Raw genomic sequence first — 19,041 nt, forward strand, 5'->3', positions numbered from 1 at the left:
CGGCGTGAGCCCGTGGGTCCCCTCTGCCTTGTTAGCTCACAGCACAGTGCTGATTAAAATCAGGTGCCAAAGCATTTCCCACCTGTCTCCCGGCCAGTGACTGAGTGATGGCACTGCAGAAATGACGGAAAAGCCACAGCCACGAGCTGTGCAACCCTCCTCCCCGGCAAGGGCTCCACCAGGCAGCGGCCTAAAACACCCTGCCAGCCCCAAAATTAAACCTGCAATGCTTAATTATCCAGCAAAGCACGCTCAGTGAAAGCAAGCGACAACTGATGGGACAGCATGGTGTAAGGAGACCGGTGGGAAGCTGTGTGCCCACTCTGTCCCCTGGGCCAGTGTCCCCATTGCTCCGCTCACTCATGCATCGAGCTTTGCTGCCACTGTGCTTTGCTGCCAGCACCCACAAAGATCCTGGAGACAGGAGACTGATTGTAAGCGAATCTCAGCTGCCATTTCCAGTAAATGAAGTGTTTTCAGTCTTCCCAGGTTGGATGCAAACACCTCAAAATCGGAATCCGGAATCAAACCCCAGAAAGCCTATCAGGAGTGCTCCATGATTTAATGGGGTTTGATGGCATGATTTTTCAGGCAGCTACATGATTTCTGGCAAGACATAACTCCTGGCCCTTGGATGTGTGAAAGCACTGCCATACTCCAGCCTCCTCCTCCTCCTCCTTTTGGGGCTCTGGGCTCTCTCGGCTCCTGGAGCAGCATTACCACCAGCTCAGGATGAGGCTCATCCATCCACCTCTGCCCAAACCCCACCATGAGTTCTCCGGTGGGGCAGGTGAGCTCTTCCCCTTGTTTCTGCCAGGTGGAACAGCACTAAATGGGCTCATCAGCCGTCTCTCGGAAGCCACGGTGAGCCTCTCTCTTTCCAGCACAGCAGAAGGAGCAATAAAACCCCTCCACGCACCAAACCCACGGCCAGCAGCCGGGCAGGGCTGGCCTTTCCTCTGCTAGCAACCCCGAGAGCCAAACCTCTGCTGGGGCACAGGGAAGAGGAGCTTCTCCCCGGTCACAGCCTGACGACAGCGCAGCAGGGTGCCGGCACACCGGCCTCGCGCCCGCCACAGCCCCGGGCAGTTGGGGAAGTCGTGCTGAGATGCTCGGTCCCGAGCGCTGCTGCATCCTCGAGCGATACCAGCCTAATCCCGCTGTCTGGAACTGGTGGCACATCAAAGAGATTAGAAAACATGCTCTGCATGTATTATCGTTTGCATTTCGAGTTCTGTTTGATCCGATGGGGTGGAGGTTTTTTTCCAAAGGTATTGGTGAAGATGGGTGCGAGAGAGTAATTTAGGGCTGGGAGTAATTTTTCATCAATGTACTTAAAGACAATCACCGCACTAGGAGGGAGGCCTAATTGTGGAGTTGTGTAATTAGTTTTTATGTCACTGCAATTATTCCGTTGGCTACATATAAAGAACATGGCGAAATGCAGCACTTAATTTTAAATCAAGACTTGATTCTCTTTTAGTAGGTAATTGATGTTGATCACATCACTTAGCAGCGCCTATAAAATGTGCTATTTAGATTGTAAGAGGATGGAGAAAAGGACTAAGCAGATAGGTAATTGATGGATCGCGGGCTGCATTGGCGGGAGGCAGCGTTAATCCATCAGACTTCAGTTGTCTTTGTTTCCAAAGACTTCTGGGCATCGTTAGTGGCCCAGAGCGTTAATGAGAGCAGAGCCGCTGATCCCCGCAGCATCGCGAGCCGCAGCAAACGGCCGCTCTGCCCCCGGACAGCGGCATCAACAGATGAATTTCCTCTTAATGCAATTGATTCCTTGTGTTTAAATACCTGCTTTTAAGGGCAAGCTTTGCTCAAAGCGGCTCGGCTTTGAGCGCGGGGTGGGATTCAGGGCTGATCTCCCTGGGCAGAGCATCCCGCCTGGGCGTGCTCCATGTCCTGCCCACTCCCTTCTCCCGGGCAGAGACCTCCGGGCACTGCTGCCCAGCTCCCGGGGGCTGCCTGCAAGCCCAGAGCTGCTGGCATCCCCAAGTAGAATCACAGAATCATCTTGGTTGGAAAGGACCTTTAAGATCACCAAGTCTAACCGTCAACCCAGCACTGCCAAGCCCACCACTAACCTATGTCCCTCAGCACCACATCTACATGGCTTTTAAATCTCCCCAGGGATGGTGACTCCACCACTGCCCTGGGCAGCCTGTTCCAATGCTTGACAATCCTTTTGGTGAAGAAGTTGTTCCTGATCTCCAATCTAAACCTCCCCTGGCACAACTTGAGGCCGTTTCCACTTGTCCTATCACTTGTTACCTGGGAGAAGAGACCGACCCCCCCTCACTACACCCCCCTTTCAGGCAGTTGTAGAGAGCGAGAAGGTCTCCCCTGAGCCTCCTTTTCTCCAGACTAAACACCCCCAGGTCCCTCAGCCGCTCCTCATCACACTTGTGCTCCAGACCCTTCACCAGCTCCGTTGCCCTTCTCTGGACTTGCTCCAGCACCTCAAGGTCTGTCTTGTAGTGAGTGGCCCAAAACTGCACCCAGGATTCGAGGTGCGGCCTCCCCAGTGCTGAGTCCAGGGGGACGATCCCTGCCTTAGTCCTGCTGGCCACACTAGTGCTGATACAAGCCAGGATGCTGGTGGCCTTCTATGGCCACCTGGGCACACTGCTGGCTCATATTCAGCCGGCCATCAACCAACAGCCCCAGGTCCTTTTCCACCAGGCACTTTCCAGCCACTCTTCCCCCAGCCTGTAGCGGTGCCTGGGGTTGTTGTGCCCCAAGGGCAGGACCCGGCACTTGGCCTTGCTGACCCTCACACAGTGGCCTCGGCCCATTGCTCCAGCCTGTCCAGATCCCTCTGCAGAGCCTCCTGCCCTCCAGCACATCAACACTCCCACCCAACTTGGTGTTGTCTGCAAACTGACTGAACTGAAAATACCCGCCACGAGGACCTCGGTCTTCCCTTAATAGCACTGGGCTGCTTGAAAGAAGAAATCAGAAAGGCTGAGGGTGCAGAAGTGGGTTATTCCCTGCGAAACGGCACTGACAGCTTCTCGGTCAACACCTTCGCAAGTTGAACAGTGAACAAGAGCTGGGTGATCCCTACACCTAAGCAGCAGCGAAGCAGCAGGGAGAGATTGGTTCCCCCTGGGCAGGATGATACAAAACTTGCCCTTGCTCATCCCAAGCCCAGATCAATAGCTGGACACCGCAGTGTGATTCACTGTCATGATAAAGTCGATAAAACTTTTCCTTGCCTTTGTGACCGACCCTAATGACTTGATTTCAAGGAATATTTGCTGCTTCCCAGGCAGGAGCTGGAGGTGAGACGGTGCAATTGCTGCAGGGACAGTGCTGAGGTCATCTGAATTTTTTATTTTCTCCAGGGCACATTGGTTTGTGCCTGGGACCACTGCGTGCTCGGAGGGAGGATGACCACGAGGGATGAAGAGTGGTGTCCTTCCAGATAATAAACAAACTCCATAGGCTGCAGGAGATTCATTAGGTCAAGTTCCCAGGTGGCAGGTCCGGGCTTTGTGTTCCATGCTCGCACCCAAATAGATGGAGTTGTGGCCAGACAGCGACTGGGGAGAGGACTGGTGTCTGAAATACCTTTCCTCCCTTCCTTCCACCCAGCCTTTTGTGTCGTGCTGTAGCTCCAAAAAATTAGATGAAATTCGGACTTCAGCGGGTGTAATTATGACCTGCAGCTCCGGCACCGTGCTGCATTGCCTCCCAGCCCACCAGACCGGCCTCGCCACTGCCAGAGAGCTGGTGGCAGCCACTTCCCACACTGAGATGTTGAAGTGTGTCTTTACAACTCAAGAAGCGAGTTGCAACCCAGCCTGAGTTCAGAGCAGGTGATTCCTGCAGTGCAGGTGCATACAGAGAGGAGAGAGGTGAACCCCAGGCTGGAGATGGGCTGGCAGCACAGCTGCAGGGTCACCCCACTTGCTTTTAAGAATGCTTTTTCTCACCCGTTTTGTGTGTTGGGACCTGGGGACTTTCGCAGGACCAGTTCTACCACGTCAGCATCAACCTCTCCAAATTGCCCTGGGGATCAGACGGGTCCCACTTGCGGCCTCTCATCACCACCAGCTCAAATGCTATTTTATTTGCTGCCCAAAAAAAAAAAACCCTCATCTGAGGGCTTTTGCCGTCAATCCCTCGGAGGCTCCGGAGCGGGAAATGGGATGCGATGAGCCGAGAGGCCGTCCCTGCTTGCGGGGAGGCTCTGCCAGCGGGGCCGGGGCGAAGCACGAGGGTTTCCGGGTGAGCTGCTGCCCGCGCAGCGCCGGCACCGCTCGGGGTGGGGATCCCGGCGGGTGTCACTCTGCGGTGACTCTTCTCCCTCTCGATGCATCCGCAGGACGGCTCGGCTCTCGTGGGAGCCTGGCGGCTTCAGCCGGGGGAGCGAGGGCAGGCTCTGCCTTATTTCAAGAGCCTGGCAATGCCAGATGACTCCAGCATTTCATTATGGGTTATTAACGAGGCTGTTCATCACAGCCAAGTGGTTTGCCGCACGCAGGCTTCCCACCGGGCTTCCCTCGTGCCCATTTGATATCGGGTTTGGATTAAATTAGATAAGGTGGCAATGGTGATCAATTCAAAGCTGCTTTCCTAGGAAGCCATGTATGAATTATTTACAAGCAGGGAGGAGAATAAAGCCTGTAGCAAAAGCAGAGGGACCTGGTGGGTCCATAACCGGTGTGAAGGGAACATCAAGTTTTTAGTGCAACCAGCTCATCTGTCACCAGGCTGGGACCGCGAGGGCAGCAGCATCCCCAGGGACCCTTTCTAGAAGCAGTTGCCTCTAATGACCCAAGCAGGAGCCCTTCCAGGTGTCCAAGGAGGGGTTTAGGTAAGAATAAAGTCACTGGTGTGGGGTGCCAGAGGGGGACAGTGCAGGCAGCAACAGGGCAGCTCCATCCCCACCCTCCTCCCCAGGGACACAGAGCACAGTCCCAGTTACACCCCAGCAGAGAAGCCCAGGCTGAGCCCAGCTCCCTTGGCCCGCAGGCACACTGTCCATCCCAGGGCTGGAGATTTCAGATCCTTGGAGAGCTCCTGGGAAGCTCCCACCCCTGCCACTCCGGCTGCTGCCCCCGGGAGCTGCATCCCGCACTGCCACATCCCCTTCACTGCCTTTGAAGCATCCCTGTGCTGCAGCACACGCAGGTTCAGGAGTGAGCGCAGGGATGATTAATAAAACACTTCCCATAAGGTGGAAACAAGGAGACCATAAATCTCAGTGGTGTCGCACACTTAGAGGATAGGGGACGGTTATGAGCAGTTATTCCCTGAAAAAATGGGCTTTAAATCATCATCTATCACCAACGCCCGGCGCTGGATGCTCTGAAGTTGTCCCACAAAGCCTTTGCAACTCCTTGCTGCCACGGTGCCAGCGAGTGACACCGCTGCTCATTACCTGGAGATATTTATTGCATCCAGCTGCTGCTCAGGGTACCTGCCAGCATCCAGGAGGAAAACAGCCCTGTAAAACACCACCAAGACCAAATGTGCTTTTCTTTTGTAGGGTCTCAGCTCTGTATCCCCATAACAACCAGGCTGGGGGTTTGGGGAAAACAGCTGAGGTCACACGACGTCAGGGCACAGAGTGCTCCGCAGCGAGGACCCGCTGTCCCATCCATCCCGGCAGCGCGGCTGGGGAAATGAAGATGTTATCGAGCCGCGGCACAGCACGGTAATTGAAAGCCTTTTTGCTGCTGGGAGCCCTTGAGGCTGCCAGTCTCTCGGCTGAGCCGCCGCTTACCGACACTTTTTCATTTCCTTTCTGTTTCGCCTAAACTTTCCATCGGGTTCCTCACCCGTCTGAGCCGCAATGATAAATATGGAAATAAAGAGGCACTTACAGCCCCTCTCCTGGGTTGCTTTTGTATATAAATAAGCTCGCAGCACCCTCCTCTCTGCAACTGCTGGCCCAGGAGCTCAGGAAGGTGAAGCTTTTGGGGAAACTGAGCGGCAAAGGGCAGCGGGTGCTGCCACCCACGTCTCCGGGTCACCGTGGGGAAAAAACATCTGCAACAGGAATGGGGAGAACGAGGCCCAGGGGGATTTATGTGCTCAAGTAGAAGGGAAAAAGCAACAGCTGAAAATGTGAAGTACAAAGAAAGGCTTTAATTTTCACAAAATCTCTTAATTCATTAATCCCGGGGAGATTCTTCTGTATGGAAACCTCCCTCTCATTTAATACTGTCTCAAGAAGGTAATAAACTGTTTGGTGGGGGAATAGGAGGAGCAAGGTGGGACAGGCTGAAGCTATGGGTTTGTCTCCAGAGAGAAGAGATCAGCCCTTGATAGCAACAAGCCAACACAGGGATGAGCAGCGATGAAGAGCGCTGGACCTGGCAGCAGGAGAACCGTTGTGGGCACTGGGGATGTTGGTTTTGGCAAAGGGTGCCCTAGTGCCTCTTGGCTCTCTGGAGGTTGCCTGGGGAGTCTGGACAAATCTGCCTGGGCATGAGAACCAGAGGCACTAAGAGCAGACTTGAACGTCCTCTCTCCCCTCCACCACCATGCCCTTCCTCCCCCTGTTCCCTCCCTTGCCCCTGAGGAACTGGGGTGTGTGAAAATCATCTCGGACATGAAGGGAAGCGCTGCTGGGATAGTGGCTGAGCCCCTGGCCCCACACCATGGGGAAGAGGGCCCTGGACACCTTCAGGATGCCATCTGAGAAGGCTTTGACCTGAGAAGCCCTGAAAAGCCACTGGGATTCTCTGCAGGTCCTTTCTGCCGGGCACCGGGGCCCTCCAGGGTGGTCGCCAGCCCGGGAACCCTCCAGCTAATGGATGGGTTTTGCTGCAGAGGCATCAAGGCAGTGGACACAGCAGCTCAGGCCAACAGATTCAGAGCTGCCCAGAACAAGCCCTTGCCCTGGGGGTCCTGAGCTGCTGCCTACAGCCAACATCACCCTGTGCACAAGCGATGGTTCCCCTCTGTCTCATGGTGGGTCTGCTTTAAGCAGGATGCCCTCCCTGGCCTTTTTCTTGGCTGGATCATGGACTGATCCATCCCCTGATCCATACCTAATGCTTTTCTCAGGATTAGCCCATTCTGCTTTAATCCCATGTGCTTCCCCTTACCAGCAAGGCTAGCTTCATCCTCAGCTGTTGCATCAGACAGCCAAGGTCTCCTTCTTTCCCATGATGATAAGGAACTACCGATTAGGAAGATAAGGAACTACTGGAGAGAGTCCAGCGGAGGGATACGGAGATGGTCAGAGGGCTGGAGCATCTCTGCTATGAGGAGAGGCTGAGGGAGCTGGGGCTGTTCAGCTGGAGAAGAGCAGACTGAGGGGGGATCTTATCAATGCTCACAGATACCTTAGGGGGGTGTCAAGGGGATGGGGCCAGACTCTTCCCAGTGGTGCCCAGCGACAGGACAAGGGGCAATGGGCACAAACTGAAACATGGGAAGTTCCATCTGAAAATGAGAAAAAACTTCTTTGTTGTGAGGGTGCCAGAGCCCTGGCACAGGCTGCCCAGAGAGGGGGGGAGTCTCCTTCTCTGGAGATATTCAAACCCACCCGGACACGACCCTGTGCAACGTGCTCTGGGTGACCCTGCTTTGGCAAGGGGTTGGACTGGATGATCTCCAGAGGTCCCTTCCAACCCCAGGCAGGCTGGGATTCTGTGATGGTCCTGCAGACCTCAGACTTTCCTGTCATCCAGTGGGTGAACATATCTACAAACCCAGCTGCCTTCCTGAAGCTGTTACCCACTTTCCTCGTGGGGAAAAAATAGGAAAAATTAGTATGCGGCTTCTTCCTCGAGAAATCAATGCGATCTCAACTCACCGTGAAGTTCTCTGACTGTTAGAGATGCTGCACTGGTAAAAACTAATCCCCAGAGGAGAAAGAGTGGGGGGAAAAAAAAAAAAGAAAGAAAAATAAAATCCAGTGACTAGACAAAGCCAAAATGTTGCAGAGGGCTAAACTCCTGCTAGTGCTGGAGCTTGTTTGGAAGTCCCAGAGCAGAGAGGGCTGTGGAGTGGATTCAGTCCAGCTGTTTATCACCCAGCTAAGAATCAGCTCTAATTGTGAATTCTAATTAAAGCTGTTGGGGAAAAAAAAACGTAATCAAGAGTTTCCTTTCAAAAAAAGACATTTCAGCTAAATCAAAAATTTGGGGTTTAGAAAAAGAGGGGCAAAATGTTGAAAATTTTGAAACAACCCATTTCAGCATTTTCAGGATGAAGAGGGATATATTTTTGTTGTGAAATGCATCATCAATTCAAATGTGGTTTATCTTACAGTCTGAAGAGCAAAAATAGTTTTCAAATCAAGGCAAAAATGATATTTTTAGGGTTTTTTTCTTTTAAGAAGCCTATGTGGGGGTTTCTGTCCTAATTAAGAATGATTTTTTTTTTCCCTTTTTTTTTTTAATGGAATAAGCTGTTTCTAGTTAGCTCTACTCTAAAATGCTGGGCTGGTACTTTTCTTGGTGTGTTCATTCCACCTCTACCCACCCCACGACCCCAGGATACACAGGCAATGCTTACCCCACCCTGCCCCAAGTGCCAGCACTGGCTAAACCCCCCGGGGCTCAAGCTGGGGTTTACAAGACCTCCCAGAATTAAACCAGCACCACCAAGATGGCACTCAGAGTAACCAGATTTCATTATCACAGTATGATTTAGAGTAATTAGAGATCCAGAACAGCCCCCTCGCATGCTCAGGTCAGTGCCGCACAAACCCACCTCCAGCTCTCCTCCATGCACTTAATCCACTTGCCCCACACAGCTTCTTCCTTGATGAAAAGGGACCTCCTGGCCCACTGGAAGGAGGAAGGTGGGCTTTGCTCAGCCTCACTGCACGTGTGAATTCCCAAGATGAACCCAGGGTGGAGATGGAGGGGCTGGGGAGCGGAGCAAGTCGTGCTGCCCACGCTCAGGGGCAAGGCAGCTGCTTTACCACCTGTACACGTGCGACCGAGACAGACCCTGCGGCATGATGCCATGAGATCTGCCACAGATCCCAGAGGTGGCTTGTGTCCTGGGGGATGCCCCTCCACAGGATTAGCACATCACATTCCTCACGCTGAGAAAGTGGTTCAGGGTCTGTTAGATGAAAGGTGCTGAGTAAGAGAGAGAGCAGTTCACAGTCTGGCTTCTGGATGGGAGCGGAGAGGAAAAATGGGGTTGGATAGGAGCTGGAAGGGGAGGGGGACACCGGGGAAGGGGACACCGGGGAAGGGGACACCGGGGAAGGGGACACCGGGGAAGGGGACACTCAGCAGGAGGACAGGAGGGATGGGAGGGGAAGGGAGCAGAGCTCCAGGGCTCTGCCAGAGAAAAAAAAGAGGAAAAAGAAATTGCTCTGCAGCAGTTTCAGCCGAGAACAGAGGGAATTGCACAGGCTCCTCGTGCTGCCCGAGCACATTTTGAACAAAAAAGAAGTGGGCTCTGGCAGCGAGATGAAGCCCAGGCAGGCCTGGAGGGAGGGCAGCTGGGGAGCAGGAGGCAGGGCACGCTGCTGCCCAGGCAGAGGCAGCCTGGCACTGCGCTCCAGGCCGGTCTGTCCGCCCCTCCGGCGGGTTGATTGGGGTTTATATAACCTTTTCTGATGGCTCTGTCCTCTGGGCCAAGGCAGGCTGCTCTCTAGCTCCACGGTGAAGGGAAGAGCCTGACCGGCATTTCCCTGCGCTGCCCAGAGGGACGCATCCAGCTACAGCCTCGGAGACAGCAACAGACCTTGCCCCACTGCCATCCCCAGGGCAGCTATGCCCAGGAGAGCTGTCACCCCGGGAGACAGCACAGCCACCCATCTATCCAGACAGACAGATACTGAGCCCCAGTGAGAGGCTGCAGGGCCCTTGGCCAGGGAAGGAGATGCAGTTAGATCACAGCTGCTTCTTGCAGGAGGCAACTGGTGGATGAAGCCTGGAGCATTCAACAGCAAGCCTGACATTAACCCAGCCCTGCACCTTCCTCTCCTGACAGATCCACTGAATACCAGGGCAAAACAAGTTCCATCAGGTCCCAGGAAGGTCCATGGGGAGCAGGATCACTGTAGAGACTAACAGGTTTTGTACTTACTCTCTTGCAACAAGGTGATGTGCCCAGGAGGGAGGAGGAAGGGCCAGGTGCTCCCTAAGGGAAGCAAAACCAGGATGACCCCAGCAGAGCTATCACCATCACCAGCAGGCACAGTCCCACTAGGTCTGAGCACAGCCCAGTGCTGGTTACAGGGTCCACCAGCAGTCCCAGGTCCAGCCTGCAATAACCCAGGTCCAGAGCCCACCCAGCAGCAAGAGGAGATGAGCCAAGGACAAGGCTGGAGTCACAGCTACAACACAGGTCCAAAGTTCCTCTAGAAAATAGGGCCAGAGACACAGCTCCAACATACATGCAAGGGTCCTTCCAGGAGCCAAGCCACCAGCAGTGCAGAGCCAAGGAGTCCACCCAGGAGCAGGGCTGGAGCCAGGCCCTCCTGCAGCATCACTCATAAGAGGTGTGGAGCTCCAGGGCTGAGCTTAAATGGGGCTCCTGACCTATGGGTGTAGGGGTGTCAGGTGGGGCTGGTCAGGGCCATTAAGAGCTGTTGGTCCCTTGGGGCTGATCCAAGCTCCCTATAACGCTCGGCAAAGAGAAACTGCCCAGCAAGCGAGCACAGCTACGGTAGCCTGACCCGGGCAAGGTGCTGCTGCTTTGAAGACAGCAACAAGGGCTGAAGGGCAGCACAGCCCCATGTGAGCCAAGGCCATTGCTGGTGCCTTCTCCTGAGCTGATGGGGCAGCGTGTGGGGCTGGAGCTGCCTTACCAGGGGGGCCAAGCCGAGCTGTGGCTGTGGGTCACGCCATGGGCAGGCTGCATCCCCGAGAGAGCAGAGGTAGCAGGGGGGTTACAGAGGGGATAACGCACTGCACTGGGGCTGTGTGCACCTAACTCAAAATAAACTTTATTTTTTTAAAAAACATATCTAAGAAGAGTGGTTTTTCTCTTTTTCCTATTATTTTAAAGCTGTAAATTATTGAAAGACTTATCGTTCTCCCAGGTCACTCTCAGGCAACAACAGACAGTTCTAAATTTGACAGCGCTCCGCGACAGAACAAGTCGGGTGCGTTTTGCTCATGATTTGCTCTTGGCTCCCTTCAGCCACATCTTAACCCGCTTCACCGCTTGGCCTGATTAGCAGCGTCTCCTCGGGGGCAGAGGGGGCCCTGGAAGAGCTGGAGGTGTTGCAGGTCAAGATTAAAGCGCTCTGCGTGCCATTAACTGTCAAAACTATCACTAGCTTAAATCCCTGCGACTGGATGGCTCGCAGGTCACAGGGACAACGGCCGCAGCTTTTCATTCCGCACGCCCAGCCTTGACATTAAAGGGACGTGATTAAAAGCAATTGTCGGGGGCTGAGACCTGGTGGAGGAGCTCAGCGGGCAAGGTTAAGTCCACAGCTTCTTCTGGGGTTGGACAGCCCAGGATCTGGGAAAGATCCCCATGCGTTAGCTGAGCCAGCTCAGCTTTTAAGTGTGTAATGCCATCTTGTGATGCTAGCTGGGAAGTGGAAACTGCGGGGGCCCCTCTGGAGTCAGACGGCATGCACGGCTCTTGTTCAGATGGGTAGAAAGCCCAGAAGAACCCCAGTTAAACAAATCACGGGCTAAGAGGAAATTTGACTCTGATAGAAAAGTCCCTGTTCTTGCTTTGAGAGAGTGAAAATCATCCACTCCATCAATATTTCTCTCTCTAGCTCAATTATCTGGCTAAGAAAGCAATTTCTTCCAGGTTAAAGAATCTGACTTGGGTCCCTCCTTGAGTGCTGAGGGCTAATTTTCCTTCTCAGCATGGAAGGACGCAGTGCCACCCGTGTGATGAGCTGCGGTGGAAGGACCTCTGCTTCAAAGTGCTATAACCAAGCAGGAAAGGGACTTTTCTTCCTGGATTGAAGCTGGAGAGTTCAGCAAGATGAACTTTGCTGTAAGCATCCACACTGACCTCGATGCTGAGATGCACACGTAGGGGCATGGAGAACCAGCACAGGAAACACAGGACCTGTGAAGCTGGAGAGAATGAAATCAAGCACCAGCTAAGGGGAATCTCTGCTTAACCCTTATACTGCACTTCAGACACATGAGGTCGGAAGAGCCAGCTCAGAAATGGCTGTGGGCTGCCAACAGCAAAAAGCCTGCCCTGAAACAAGCAGACTAAAGGTGCAGTCCTGCCAAATCCCTCCCTGGGAGAGAGACGCAGCTACACCTTCCCCAGCCTCCATGGGACGCCTAAACGCCGTCTCAGTGCTCTGTGTATCCGTGGACAGGCACGGCTGTGTAGCTATAACCTCTCTCACTTGGATCCATTCAAAGGAATTATTTCACCGGGGCTTTGTGCTCCAGTGAGACATTTCAAGGCCTCTGGGGAAAGGCTGGGATCCCTCCCCCATGCTCCTCCTGTAGCTTAGGCTCTCAGAGCTGGGGGATGCCACCCACGCTCAGCTGGAGCTGTCTGTTCCCTCAGGCAACATCCGCTCCCATCCTTGTCTTCTTCAAATGCTTCTTGGTCTTTTTTCAGCCCAAGCTGGGCAGCTATTCTTCCTGGATGTGGGGATGCTCATGACGCGTGGGGTGCTCGTCGCCGACACAACCTGCCCCTGCATCGTCCCGGGAAGTGCTGGGCTTGTCCTGCCCAGGACAGCCACGGCTGCGTGCGGGGAGAGTGGCTGGTGCTGAGCGGTGGGAAGTGCTAGGTGCCTTCCCATCTAGTGATGAACCTAGTGAAGGACAACAGTTTCCTGGGGATGCTGCAGTGCAGAATATCCAGGGCTGATGACAAGCTGCTATGGTAGAGGGAAAGGTAACAGCAAACACAGAGGGCACTTCGTGATTCTGTTACTGGAGGTCTTACTGCCTGTGGCTGAGGCCACGTGCCCACAGACAGGGGTGGATGATGAGCTCTGCCAAGACCAGGAGCAGGCTGCCTAAGCAACAGTTCCAGTTTGGAAGGTGTGTAACTCATTAGCACAGCATGGGGCCCAAATTAATGTGCCTTGCCTCTTATAATAAGATGTTTTCAGCAGGACCAGGGAGATAGTTCAAAAGCTTTCTGAACGCCAAATATCAGAACTCAGTGACTCTCGCTGCCAGGAGCAGCCTCTCGCTTCACGGCATAGATTTCCCTGTGCTCCTGCACAGCTTTCCTCTCTACAGTTTGGAGCATCAGTTTATCTCAGACAAATGCTTGCATGTTATTTGTGAGCTTTGGATAAAAGGTGTCACACCAGGTGAAACACAATTGCTCGGCCATGAGTATCAAGTAAAGCCCTCTTTTGCCCCAGCTTCCTGGTGAGCGTGCTCTCTGCATCAGCCTTATTCCTTCGAGGGGAGAAGAAAAGGCTCCTGAAATGGGCTGAGCCCAGCAATGCTGTGCTTGGAGTCCGTGCTGCAGCAGCTGGGCCAGACACCGGGCTGCAGAGCTAAGCACAACTGCATGGAGGCAGGGAACAGCACCTGGCTGGGCAACACGTCCTCCTGCCTGACCTCCCGCCCGCTTGCAGGCCTGGGGACGGGAGGTCCAGGCAGCTGCCTGCAGCAATACCCCTGAGGCATCTACAGCACTGGCTGGACTATCTGAGAGCTGGTTTCATTGCAGTTTCATCTGCTTCATCCCTCTCTCCCAGGCTGGTGTCAGCAAACATCACGTTGTTCTTTGATACCGAGATCCCTGCTTGGCCTGTTATTCATCTTAGCTTGGTGGAAGCTAAATCCATCCTCCTTTTCTCCTCCAAGTGCCATGCTGGGGCCTGGAGGGACTGAGACGCTTTGTTTCAAGCCAGATTAGAGACAGAAGTTACCACGAAACAAAAGCTGAGCCAGCCTTCAGAAGAGCTCCTCTAGTCTAGACACAGCCTCCCTTGAACTCCCTGCATCCCAAGGCAGCCCCGCAGTTTGTGTTCAAAGCAACTCAACAGGCTCTAGAAGCCTGTTTAACCCCCGTCGAGTAAACGCTCAGTTACACAATAAAGGAGGGATCACAGCTGAGAGATTTTGCTCCCATAAATTAGCAGGACGGGTTAAATCAGGAGATGAACCACTGTCTGCTGGCACCGCTCACCCGCTCGAGGGACTTGCACTAGCACGGAGCTGTAATGCTTCAAAAATATGTGTGTTACAAGCCTGGGCTGGGACACACCATGGGGTGACCGGTGTCTGGAGCTCCTGCAACGGCAAGAGCGATGCTTTACTGTTCTCCTCAGCTCGGAAACCGCCGGTTCCCTGGGGACTCGCTGCCTGCCCCGAGTCATCTGCTCCTTTCTGGCTCTGGCCCTGCAGGATCGGTACCGTGATCCCTCCGTACCTATCGGAACGTGGCTCGACAGCATTTGTGCTGCACAGCCAGTCCTGGGAGCAAAAGAAAGAGCAATACTGTGGGAGGGGGAAGAAAATTCAGGGAATCGCTGCAAGAAAAGTTGTGCAAACGTGCTGTGTCACAATGTGCTGTGGCTGTAACGCCCGGCCCGGCTGCGGAGCCACGTTGGGCATTAGCTGGGCCCTGCTGAAAAGCACTTTATAACCTCAACGGCCTGTCACGGCTGGGGGCTGCGGGCGGCCACACGCCGTACCCGTTCCTACAAGCGCTGCCTGAGGGGACACGAGCTCCACACCAGCACTAATCGGCCCCGAGCCGAGGAGGTGCAGCGGGACCCACGCCGGCCCCAGCGTGTTTATTTTCACCCGGGTCGCCCCGAGGGAGCCCGAGCCTGCCCCGGGCCTGCCTGGCCCCGCCGACCCCAGCCGCGCCGCGCCGCGCCGGGCCGGGCCCGCCCCGAGGGGAGCGACCGAGGCGAGCGGGGCGGCGCCTGCGGAACCACCTCGGCGGCGCGGCGGGGCCCGGCCTCTTTCGGCGCCGGCAGCCGCGGGGGGAGTGAGGCGGAGCTGGACGGCGACGGCTGCCGTGAGGGGGGTGAAGGCGCCGGGGCTCCCCCCCACATCCTCCCCTGCCGCCATGAGGTGGGGTGAAGGGGCTGGGCCACGTCCCGCCCTGCTCTCCCCTGCCGCCATGAGGTGAGGTGGAGGCGCCGGGGCTCCCCTCTTCCCCTGCCGCCATGAGGCGCCGGGGCTCCCCCACTTCCCTTCCCCTGCCGCCATGAGGTGGGGTGAAGGTGCCGGGGCTCCCCCCCTTCCCTTCCCCTGCCGCCGTGAGGTGGGGTGAAGGTGCCGGGGCTCTCCTCTTCCCCTCCCCTTCCCCTCCCCTGCCGCCATGAGGCGCCGGGGATCCTTCCCTTCCCTTCCCTTCCCTTCCCTTCCCTTCCCTTCCCTTCCCTTCCCTTCCCTTCCCTTCCCTTCCCTTCCCTTCCCTTCCCTTCCCTTCCCTTCCCTTCCCTTCCCCCATGAGGTGATGTGGAGGTGCCGGGGCTCTCCCCGGCCGCAGTGAGGTGAGGGGCTCCAGGGCTGGAGGCCTGGGGGGGCCTCACCCCTCCCTGGGGCTCTAGAAACGGAAAACACCACGTGAAATATTCCCCCTTTTTTTTTTTTTTAAATTGTTATTAATGTCCTAAAGGCGGCCGTGCCCCGCGGCCCGCGCTGGCTGATGGCCTCTGAGGCCCTGGGACCGGAGGGTAATTTGTTCAGGCCGTGCAGTTTAGTAGTAATCAATTCGGTTTGATTTCCCCCCTGCCTCCTTCCGCAAGCCAGATCCCAGCTGTTTAGCTCTATTAATACAGATTTAATTAATTAAATATTTGAAGTGATGTTTCATTTGTGCTCTCTTCAGGGCTTCCAGCTGATGTGCGGCGTAACCGTGTGTGAAGGGATCGCTGTAACTTGGCGGTCTGGGGTGGCGAAGAGCGTCTGGAAGATCGAGCCCTCAGGTAACGGGTCCTCACCAGTGGCCTTTGTGTATGAAACCCCCCGAGTTCTGCCATAGTGTGACCTGTGCCTGTGGAGAGGAGATGTGAAGGCATGACCTGCACGTGGGGCAGAGGGAGAGCTAAGGAGCCTTTCAAGCTACATGAGCGAGGTCTCTTCACGAGACAAAGGAAGAGGAGCAAAGACTGCTCATTCTGCCAGACTGAGTAAACTAAATGGTTCATTGCTGGCTTGTGAACGGGCTATTGTGCCAGCCTCTGGTCTCTGGGGTGGGAAATAATCTGGTTTATCTAGCGAAGCAGGCAGTGCTTCCTGTTGCTGGAGGAAGCCCTGACGAGAGGGGGTGTTAGAAGTGAGGCCTATGTCACAGAAGGATGTACTTCGGGGCCTCTTCTTCCTTCTGTCCTTTAAAAATTCAGTTTTGAGCTCTGTTTCATCCAGCGCTAGTCGGCTACACATTGCTGCGCAGTGCCTGTGATAGTGTTATGCCGCTGGGAGAGAAAGGTGCTGCCGAGTCGCTCCTGGCACCGTCGGTGCTGTTCTGGTGCCAGATGGTGCTGGGGTTTGGCAGTGCTCTGCATGCTTGAGAGTGGAGGAACTCCTTCTTGGTGGAGTTAATCCTAGATTGGATGCAGACAGCACACAATCAGAAAATTTAAAAAAAAATTCTGTTACAGACATTTTGTTTAACATAGCATCTTTTGTGTAAAAATGAAGGTCAGCTAATTAACTGGTCAGTGTTAAGGGTTGAATTTGGGGTCTCTGGAGAGACTCCTGTTAACTGTCTTTGTATGTATTTTAATTACAGGCAAATGGTTTGCCTGTTTTGCTGCAGGTGGGGGCTCGCTGGAGCAGCAGTAGTTGTCAGAAGAAAAGAAGCTGTTGGTGCTGCTTTGAAGATCCCCACTTGGAAGAGATTGAGAGGATGAAAACTTAGAGCCCACAATTTAAATGGCACTACTGGAGAAGTACTTTTTTTCAGCTTATGGGTGTAGTAACTTGAAACATCAAAGGTGGTCGGGGGCAAGGTATAACAAGAATTACATATACAGTTGAACTGTTAATCCTCTTTCACTACTTGTTTAAAACTGTATTTTTTCTGTGACTCCTATTTATTAAAATTATTTATATTTAAACTTGCTCATTTTGGGTTTCATTATATCATAAGGCTGTGGGGTACAGCAGGATTTGAAAGTCGCGTTGAATTCTTGTCTGTGGGAGACCCTGGAGAGGCAGAAATGTGGCATGGGGCACCTGGTGCTCTTCCTGCCCCACACACATGCTCTCCTCCGTAGCCTCTGGTGCAGGGACAGGTTTTTAACCAGGCTTCCTTTCCTCCAGCACTGAAGGAGATCAGATGCTTAAAGTTTTCCATAAAGGAAATAAGGTGTGGAATTGCTCTTTCTGCTGCGTACACAGCCAGTATGAGTTCACAAGGTGCCCTTCCTGAGTTTCAGTTCCTGACATGAGACCTTTCTGGTGATCTCCCTTCCCTGGGCCTGGGGGAGGCAAGGCCCACAAAGATGGGGGAGTTGGGAAAGGCTGCCGACACGTAAAATGCATTGAAACTGGTGGGCCATCATGGATTCAGGCAAAAACAGTTTAATCTTTTAACTCAAAAGTGACTCTTTGTTAGAGCAAAGGAGTATATTGCTCTCACCAAGATGCCTGACCCATTTGGATTCAGTGCAGTCTTCCAGAGAACCCCGTGCTTGTGAAATAATCCAAATTAGGAGGTTTTTAGGCTAAACATCGTGTTTTCAGTTTTTAAAAAATGGTTCAATGGTCTTCAGTGACATTACGTTACAATTATCCTGTTGTAGATGCCACTTAGCTGCAGTGCCATCTATACACAAATTAAACTGGGAAGCACGGATGAGAGCCTGCCGTTGTGTGCTATCTGCAGGAGTGTAACAGCGTCAACGTATTTAGGTTGTGAGTGGCTGGAGTTGATAAATGTGAGGCTTTTGATAAAAAATACCAGGTTAGTTCCCGGGTTACTGATGGTTTTTGTCAAATAGGTGCTGCTGGCAGGCAGGCAGTTCTGTAGAAATTAATTACTGTGCTGAGTTTTTTCAGGGCTCTCCTGATTTTTAAATGTCCCTGGCACTGCTCACTTTCCTGTTAGCCCTTCTGCCATCTGAATACCTCTTCTCTTTGAATACGCATTTCTGACACTCTATACAGAAATATTTGTTGAAGTATTCAACAAATTTTATTGGGAAAAAGTTTTTTCTCAGTTGAAGTCGATGACATACACAAATATCGTTTTACTGGTTCTATATGAACAAGTTCTACCTGCAAAACTTATGACCAGGCTTCCTATGGATGTCCGTTGTGCTCAGCAATCCACCCCTTTCCCAGGAGGGCAGTGATGGGTGCCCATACTGGAAAAGAGAACATCAGGAATGTCATAAACATTCTCCAGTGATCGGCACAAGTGCCAGCTTGGGGAAGTGGAGCTCTGTATCTTACAGCAGCAGCTGCCTTAGCCAGGTAAGCGATGGCCAGAGCTGTACGGCTCCTTCTGCAGCCCACATGCAAGCGATAAAGGTCAAAGCGATTCACTTCGCTGCCGCTTTGGTGCCTCAACCGAAGGACAACAAAGGAAATTGAGAGAGAACCCGTGTGGTCTAAGAGGAAGAAAACACCAGCATTAAAATCAAGCTAGGGAAATGGAGCAAGGCCCGCTTTTGTAGGCAGGAAATGCTGGCGTGATTTATGATTCTGTTTATTAGCGCTGCACGTTTTGCAATCTATATATGACTTACTGGGCAGAAGTAGCTGGATTGCTTTACATTTCATCAAGGCGCTTTACTCTGCTTTTACTGCGCTGCAGTACTGGAGCACAGAAGCATCGTTAACTTAGATTTATGTGTTTGGTTTTGAGCACTTAATTGTTTTTTATCCTGAGCTTGTGAAGAGAGCTGCGTTTCTTGTGATTGTTCTCTGAGCACTTCCATATTATTTCAACACGTATTTTGTATCAATTCCCCATTTTTTTTCAAGCACCTTCTGTGTTATTGTTTCATTGTGCTCTCCAGCCACATATAGAGAAGAAAAATCAGCCTGTGATGAATTCAAAAGGCAGATTTTTCCTTTCCCCTGGAGACTGAATTCAGCTACACACCCTTACCTTAGTAAAGCTGCCAGAACATAGCAGCTTCCAAGATGATGGAGAGACTGAGCCTTTAGCCCCAAATCAAATTGGAAAGATTTAAAATATGAAAGGATTTTAAATGAT

At 53.2% G+C, this 19,041-nt stretch overlaps 1 long non-coding RNA gene and 1 other non-coding gene across 3 annotated transcripts; both read left to right on the plus strand.

The window, feature by feature from the left end:
* The first annotated feature begins 14,814 nt into the window (after nt 1-14,814).
* Nucleotides 14,815-16,933, plus strand: LOC137672854 (uncharacterized). 2 transcript variants are annotated; one of them, XR_011049660.1, is made up of 3 exons: nt 14,815-14,993; nt 15,703-15,799; nt 16,606-16,933. It is a non-coding gene; the product is annotated as an uncharacterized lncRNA (long non-coding RNA). The 2 variants fall into 2 exon arrangements; XR_011049661.1 differs by having other exon boundaries at nt 16,633-16,933.
* On the plus strand, nt 16,234-16,437 carry LOC137672878 (small nucleolar RNA SNORA74). Its single transcript, XR_011049664.1, has one exon. It is a non-coding gene; the product is annotated as a small nucleolar RNA SNORA74 (small nucleolar RNA).
* Nucleotides 16,934-19,041: the final 2,108 nt, after the last annotated feature.

Source organism: Nyctibius grandis, chromosome 22, assembly GCF_013368605.1.
Source record: "Nyctibius grandis isolate bNycGra1 chromosome 22, bNycGra1.pri, whole genome shotgun sequence".
In the NCBI taxonomy this organism is placed as follows: Eukaryota; Metazoa; Chordata; class Aves; order Nyctibiiformes; family Nyctibiidae; genus Nyctibius; species Nyctibius grandis.